Source organism: Saccostrea cucullata, unplaced genomic scaffold (genome assembly GCF_032062105.1).
Source record: "Saccostrea cucullata isolate Sc308-1 unplaced genomic scaffold, CSIRO_AGI_Scuc_v1 ctg11357, whole genome shotgun sequence".
NCBI lineage: Eukaryota > Metazoa > Mollusca > Bivalvia > Ostreida > Ostreidae > Saccostrea > Saccostrea cuccullata.
Window position 1 is genome coordinate 1 of NW_026923447.1, and position 7,500 is coordinate 7,500.

Sequence of the window (7,500 nt, forward strand, 5' to 3'; positions counted from 1 at the left end):
ATTTTACTTATTTATCTTTCAAAAAACTAAGCCTAACCGTAACCTCAAAAATGAATTGATTTACTCCTGTCGAAAAGAGGAGAAGACGGGTATAAGATCCCTCAGTCCAAATCTTTATCTTTCCAATACATAGGTGTCGGTAACAAACGGGGGAGGGGAGCAATAAACCTAAAAAGGGTACGCTGCATTTTCAATGCTTATACGATGTATATATCTTTCCCAAATAAGTGGGGGGCTTAGCCCCCCCATCCCCTCCCCTGGCCCTTCACCCAGTCTCGATGTCTATGCTATACTCAAAGCATTCATATAATTATGTATTTACCTAACTGGTATGACGTTGAAAACTTTCAATAATAAATGAGTTAATAAAACATGAAAACAAGAAATTTTTAAGAACAGTAAAACGTATGAGAGAGAAAGAATTTTCATAGTTTTGAACAATCAAATTGGCTCCTTTTTATTATGATAAATGCTACGAAGTAAGTTGTTTGAAGCTTTCTCTGTTGGTGCCCCCTATACACCTTTACATCTACTTATCAAAGACTAGAATTAAAAAAGAAGAAGAAACGAATTAATGAACTTAAACAATCGTCACTTTTTTTTCAAGACCCTTTAATTTTCCCTTTTATTTTATCAAAACCTTAAATATTTAAAACGCCAATATCTCAGGTCCTACTGTGACTTTATCATGAAAAAATTATCAAACCAGAATCTGTTTTTTATCATACCGATTATTTGAAGGAATATTGATCAATCATTACAATTTTTTTCAAAGTGCGTTAATATGGTCGATATTAACGCACTTTGAAAAAAAAATATTTTTTTCAAAGTGCGTTAGCTTGGTCCCAAATTTTAACACACTTTGAAATTTTTTTTCAAAGTGCGTAATTTTTCAAAGTGCGTTGTAACATAGCATGTTATTTCTGATACTGTGAAGTTTATATCTATTTATTAATATTGCTGTTTGAAAGTATGAACTAATTGGTTCGATTTGCAATGTATTTTATGCTTAGTTTTGCACAAAATCAACAAAGAGATGCATTTGGGTTCATTGATTGTCTGTGAAGTCTTTAAAAGTTTTATCATCCAATTATCTTGGCATAATGGAACAAAGTCATATTAAATGTAAACATACTCTATTATGCAATCAAGAGTGTAAAAACCCAACTACTAATAAAACCTTTAGAATTAAAAGGAATATTATACAATAAAAGTATGTTCTATTATTAGGATGACAAATTTAATCAGGAGCTTGAAAACCCTATATATATATATATATATATATATATATATATATATATATATATATATATATATATATATATATATATATATATATATATATATATAAAGCACTAAAAAACCAACAACACTGTATATCCTAAATGTCGGATCTCTCAAGTAGATACAAGGTCACGGATGGAAATTTATATAAAGCACTAAAAATGACCAACGACACGAACAATAAAAATTGTCAAATTTTCGGGACGCCCTGTCCCTTCCTCAGGACAAAGAAAAAAGTTAAAAAGTCATAAGAACAAAGGAAAAAGAGAAACAAAAACAACTAGCACTACTACTAAACTACTAAACACTATATGTTTACAAACTTAGTTACATGTTGAATTGGAAATTTTTACGAACACTATTAAAGAAAGAAAACCGGACCGCTATGAAATACATCCGGTCAATCGGGTATACTCGGGTGAAGTGCGATTTACATAATTGAACGAATTAATTATGCTAATTAATTACGACAATCAGTAAATCGTACATTGTTTCATTCTCTCAAAATGGCGTAACTTTACTTAATAAAGAATAATCAAAGAAAAATAATATAGTAGGGATATTTAAATATATGAATTGTGATCAATTATAAATTTTGAAATATTTAAGGACTTACTATCGGGAAAAAATAATTAACAAAGGCGTTAGCAATACATAGTTACACTGTATGTGGGTTGTTCGAGAGTTGGTGACGCAAATTAACTGTAGAGTTTACACTAAATTGAGAGAATAATCTTGTTTAGTATCATCAGGAATTGGGTCTAGTTTACGTTCATTCTGGTGAAGTCATTCAGTTTGTTAATACCATTAGGGCGGAATGACTTCAATCTGTGCATCCAGAACTTTTCTTTGCTTTTTCTCTGAGCATCTGTCCATCTTGGGTTATGGTCAATCACCACTACTGTCATGTCCTCCCATTTGTGACCCTCAAGGTTGAAATGTTCTTGATATATATATATATAGCACTAAAAAACCAACAACACTGTATATCCTAAATGTCGGATCTACCAAGTAGATACAAGGTCACGGATGGAAATTTATATAAAGCACTAAAAATGACCAACGACACGAACAATAAAAATTGTCAAATTTTCGGGACGCCCTGTCCCTTCCTCAGGACAAAGAAAAAAGTTAAAAAGTCATAAGAACAAAAGAAAAAGAGACACAAAAACAACTAGCACTACTACTAAACTACTAAACACTATATATTTACAAACGTAGTCACATGTTGAATTGGAAATTTTTACGAACACTTTTAAAGAAAGAAAACCGGACCGCTATGAAATACATCCGGTCTATCGGGTATACTCGGGTGAAGTGCGATTTACATAATTGAACGAATTAATTATACTAATTAATTACGACAATCAGTAAGTCGTATATTGTTTCATTCTCTCAAAATGGCGTAACTATACTTGATAAAGAATAATCAAAGAAAAATGATATAGCAGCTAGTTGTTTTTGTGTCTCTTTTTCCTTTGTTCTTATGACTTTTTAACTTTTTTCTTTGTCCTGAGGAATGGAAAGGGCGTCCCGAAAATTTGACAATTTTTATTGTTCGTGTCGTTGGTCATTTTTAGTGCTTTATATATATATATATATATATATATATATATATATATATATATATATATATATATATATATATATATATATATTCACGTTAATTTAACAGGGTTTATTTTTTTCCATTAAATTGTGTCAAAACAATGTACATTTTGGTGTTCCTAAAGTATTTAAAATGATATAGTTTCCATTGTGTATTCTACCGCGCGGTGACAAGGTTTCGCGTGTGTTATAAGATTTGAACGCCGTGGATTTGTAATGGATTTTATGAAGAAAAATACACAGAATGTAAATATTATCAAATGGATGGCTCTGCATACATGACGTGATTTATAAATGCAGTCATAATAGCCTTACTGAATAGCCTTTTGTAGAAATGAAATTTTAATTCGCATTAGTTTACTTCGCTTTAGCTTTCGTGTGAACGCAATTTAATTCGCATTATTTTAATTCGTTTTTTTAGTTTACTTCGCATTAATTTACTGCGAATTAAACTGTCCGTGTGAACAGGGCATAAAAGAAGACGGTACGGTTTAAGCTTTATTGTGCCCTTAAATTTAATGCTCTTAAAAAGTTATGGAATTGGCTTTAACAATAGTTGAGTAGATGAATATGATAATTCATTAAAGAATATGGCATGAAGAAGAGCCTTTCTTGAAAATATGACGTCATTAATTTGGTACATTTTTAAGTTTAATGCAGAAAAGTTTCAAAATGACTTGTTTTTCTGCTAATTTTCCTTTAGAAATTAGTGTCTGCCACCGTTGCCTGCTTTAATTTTTGCATATATTATGCAAACAGCTATGAAAAATCACATATCTCAAAATCTTCCCTGGCGACGGTGGCAGAGTATGATTTTTGAGAGAAAATTCCAATGAAAGTGAGGTTTTCTGCAACTTTTTAAGAAAATACGGGAAAATGCTCAAGTTAATGACGTCACAATTGGCATTTAGGAGGTCATATGATAAAAACCATTTGTGCATTCTTACGGCAGAGAATCCCTTTGATTCAGAAAGAATTAATTTTAATTTCTTATATCACTTTCATATTTTATAAAAATATAGGGCATAATTTGTATTGAAACTGTACCTTCTTCTTTGAATTAATATAGCACAAAACAAGATGTGTTTGTGAAACACTCTGCGCCCGGCGGCAACAAAGTTAAAAAAACATATTTTTAGCTTATAGGACTCAGTCAAGATCACAAGGTCATTGATCTTGGTGTCATTTGAAAGAACTCGATGAATGAAGTATGCATACCAAATATGAAGTCTCTATCTCTCATAGTTCAAATGTTATGGTGAAGGTTCAAAAAGCTATTTTTAGCATAAAGGCCACAGTCAACGTCACAAGGTCATTGACCTTGGCGTCAAGTGAAAGGGCTTAATTAGTTGAGTATGCATACCAAATATTAAGTCTCTATCTTTCTTCGTTCAAAAGTTATGGCGAAGGTTAAAGTTTGCCGACAAAAGGCTATATTTAGCGTGTATGTCACAGTCAAGGTCACAAGATCATGACCATGATGTCATTTAAAAGAGCTTAATCATTGGTGTATGCATACCAAATATGAACTCTCTATCTTTTATGGTTCAAAAGTTATGGCGAAGGTTAAAGTTTGCAGAAAAAACCATTTTTAGCATATACCGGTAGGTCACAAGGTCATTGACCTTGTTTTCATTTTAAAGAGCTTAATTAGTGGAGTATGCCTACCAAATATGAAGTCTCTTCCATTTATTATTCAAAAGTTATGGCGAAGGTTAAAGTTTGCAGACAAACAGATAAACAGACAGACAGGACAAAAACAATATACGTCTCGGATCTTTCCATCCGGGCGCATAAAAATTATCTATTATTACTCACGCAACAAAATTTAATCAGACTGATGTTTTAAAACAAAAATTATGAACTATTATAGATAAAAAATTTTTTAATTAAAATAGCAGAAAAACAAAACATCAACTAGATGCTGTCATGAGACAGTAATACCCGCACTATGGTGTTTGCCTCTAAATACACACTCCTTCATATTGGACTTTCCAAGGAAGAAGTCAAAATAATTCTATAATTATCACCGTACATGTATTCGTCAAATTGAACATAAAATTTTCAGGTGACCATATGATCTATGAGCCTCATATATGTATTTTGAATACTTAATTCATTACCAGTTTGAAATGACAGAATTTGATTAATGATTGAAGTAAATTACTTAATTAGATTCAGATAAATATTTTGCCCATAATTTGGAACTTTTTAAATTTACTTTCTCAACGACATAAAATATTATTTTAGTACAATGCGTTTTTGATGAATTTATCAAAATATGCAAACTGATTTTAGTACTTGGTCAGGAAAAAAACCCATTGAAAATACAACCCGATTAATTTGTCAATGCCTATCTCTCTCTCTCTCTCGCCCCCCCCCCCCCCCCCCCCACACACACACACACACTCTCACTCTCACATTTTTTAAAAATAGACCTAGATGGCAAAGTTATGTTAAAAAATAGTTTATTATGATAGTTTGAAATTTGTTCTTGTACTAAACAGTTTTACTTGTGAACATCTTATTTTCTACGTTCACATTGGGTTTGCGTCACCCATTATCATATTTATAGATATCACCTCTCGGCACACCTCGGCCGATTCATACTGGCAACGGAATCAGCAAAGGTTTGTCGAATGAGATTATTTAGCACATGTTTGCTGACGATGCAGTGTGGTCAGTTAAAATCATTTGTGTTTTAATTGGATTATATGGATTATATTTCATGAATTCGTTGTCACGACCTGACATTCGGTAAGTACAAGATTTAGTATAGATTGCATAAAAATAAATAAATGCAAATGGTTAGGTTGAAGTTCAAAAAGGGTCAAAGATCATCGCATGCCACAGTTGACAAATTTCACATTGTCAAGTTATCTCCCGTTGCGGACATTCAGTATATACAGGCGCAGATCCAGAATTTTTTTTTTTCAGAAAGGGGGGGGGGGGTCACACCTCAGTCAAAAAAATCAGCCCAAGATTTCCTGAGAAGCAAATAAAAAATAATAATAAAAACAATGATGGTGGAGTCCCTGTTTTCTAAGGGGGAGGATGTCCAAAGTCATTTTTATTCTCTACAGTATATAGTCTTATTTAAATACAGTCAATTCTCGAATTATCGCCATTCGATTCATCGCCATTTTCGCAATACCGCCATGATTTCCCAAGAACGTTTTTCCTGCTATATAAAATTCTCTTTATAACGCCAAATTCGCATACCGCCATCCGCCACCCTGTTTTCACAACAAACGTCCATTTTTAAGTGTCAATTATCTCGATAATACCGCCACAGGTGGATGTGGTCAGTGAAGCGCGGCTAATTGGTTGACGCTATCCCTGTTGTATAGCCAGTCAAGGTATATGCAATTAAGTAAACAATAATTTTAAATTGAACTGTTTGAATAATTTTGTTTTCTGTTTAATAAAATCATGTAGTGAAGGCTTCGCCACGAAAGCGGTCGTTGTAAACTACGCCAATAACGATATTAATTTGATGATCTCTGTTTTTGAAAACAATGCAAAGTTTGCTAAAAAAAATAATTATAAGTCAGATATTGTGAACGTTTCATTAACAATGATGTCATAAACAATCAATTTATTCAAGAACTCATTTTACGTATTATAGGCAATATATCACGACGATCGACCCAGCATTATTTTTTTCAATATCAGACGTGCAGATTTACATGTATACACTTGAACTTGTCCTTATTTCATAACTGAATATTCTGTTTTAGCGAAATTGTACATTAAAAAATTACTTGAAGTATTATCAAATTTAGAAATATGTTTATATATACCTGTATATGTAATAATAAGAATAGAAACGCTAACTGGTATTTCTAAGAACGATAACTCTACATCTTATTTCCTAAAAGATGGAAAATTCAATTCATCGCCAAATATACCGCCATGATTTCTAAATTACAAAAGGTGGCGGTTTATCGAGAATTAACTGTAACTGCTAATTCCGGGGGGGGGGGGGGCGGTCTGATCTCCCTAGCCACTGACTCCCTGTACCTGAAATGACAATTGATCTTATGACTCCATAATAGTAGAAAATTTTTTCATTTGACTATATATACATATTTTGTTTCCTATGTTTATGTATGTTTGTCTGTCCAAAGAAACTTTAACCTTGCCCATAAGTTTTAAGTGGATTGAGCTATACACATGGCTTCAATATTTCATAGGTAAATTTCTTTTGGCAAAACCTTTTAATGGGTACCACCAATTTTGACCTCTTGATCTCTTGACCTTGGAGTTTGACCCACTTTTACAAGAAAAATACCTTAAACTTGGCCTAAGTTTTGAACAGGTGGTGCTAGGACTTTCATGCTCTAACATGTGTAATCATTGTGAACTTTCAACAGGTATAATTATTTTTGACCTAGACCTTAGAGTTGAACCCAATTTAACTTTAACCTTGGCAATAACTTTTGAACAGGTGAGGAAGTTCTAGGGATTTCTCTCTTTTTTCACATGTGTATTCCTTGTGACAAGACTTTCCCTTTGATACCAACAATTTTGACCCTTTGACCTTGACCTTGGAGTTTGACTTACATTTGAGAAACTTCAACCTTTGTCAAAAGCTGCCATAACAGT